Source organism: Propithecus coquereli, unplaced genomic scaffold (genome assembly GCF_000956105.1).
Source record: "Propithecus coquereli isolate 6110/MARCELLA unplaced genomic scaffold, Pcoq_1.0 Scaffold7, whole genome shotgun sequence".
Taxonomy (NCBI): Eukaryota; Metazoa; Chordata; class Mammalia; order Primates; family Indriidae; genus Propithecus; species Propithecus coquereli.
In genome coordinates this window covers 14,371,217-14,372,244 of record NW_012153062.1, presented here as the reverse complement: position 1 = coordinate 14,372,244, position 1,028 = coordinate 14,371,217, and the positions used below count along the sequence as shown (strand labels likewise).

Below are 1,028 nucleotides of genomic sequence, written 5' to 3'. Positions count from 1 at the left end.
AAAAAAAAGTCACACAAGCACTTTTCTTAAGACAGATATCATATTTTGATATTGCAGCAGAAATGCCCTATGCATACATTTTATTGAGTAAAACAGTATATAAGAAGGCATGTATTCTGATTCTGGAAGAAAATGGAATAGATTCACTTTTCCCTGTTCCTCCTTTCTATATACAACTAACTACCCTGGAAATTATCCATCAGACAACAATAAAAGAACTCAGAAATCTGGAAGTAAGAAGGCAGATTGGCCATGAACCTCAGGACTTCAATAACAATGTGCTGAGTTCCCTGAATTTTCTTTTTATCTCCTATATACTCCAGGATAGGGCATCAGAAAGGCCTGCAATCCATAACCTCCAACAGCACAGACAAAAAACAAAACACAGGAAAAGCCTGCTCTACCTGGCCAGAGGTCTGGGTAAAAGAAAATCCAATAGAGACCTAGTGGGGAGCCTCAGCCCCCACTGCACAAAGGAGGCACCAATGGACAGTCTGATCCACTAGCTGCAGCAGCATCAGCAGAGACTTGTGTTTCTCTTCCTTCCACCAAGAGTCATTAGGAGACCAAGGCCCAGCAACTTCTGTGCCCTCCTGCCAATCCAGAAGGTGACAGTCCAGGGAAGTGCCTTACACTTCCACAGACAGCATCATCAGGGTTGAGCAGAAGCTTCAGCAGCACCATAGAATGAAGCAGACCAAAGTACCATTGCAATGGCCCTGAAAATTAAACTGTCACTGGAACTAAAGCACACAAAGATAGGCCAGAACCTACACGCTAAACCTAAACATGGTGACTACCTGCTAAGATACAACATTTAAATAGGATTGAAAGTTTCCTAACATAATAACGAAAATGCCAAGGACACAATCAAAAATCATCTGTCATACCAAAATCCAAGAAAGTCATAATACAAATAAGAAAAAAAATCAACCATTGCTAATACCAAAATAAGATACTGAATTTATCTAACAAAAATTTTAAAGCAGCTGTCATAAGACACTTCAATAGTCAATTTTAAGTTCTCT

The 1,028-nt window shown here is 39.8% G+C and overlaps 1 pseudogene; it reads left to right on the top strand.

The window, feature by feature from the left end:
- Positions 1-1,028, top strand: part of LOC105823780 — a 39,766-nt pseudogene that overhangs the window by 1,443 nt on the left and 37,295 nt on the right.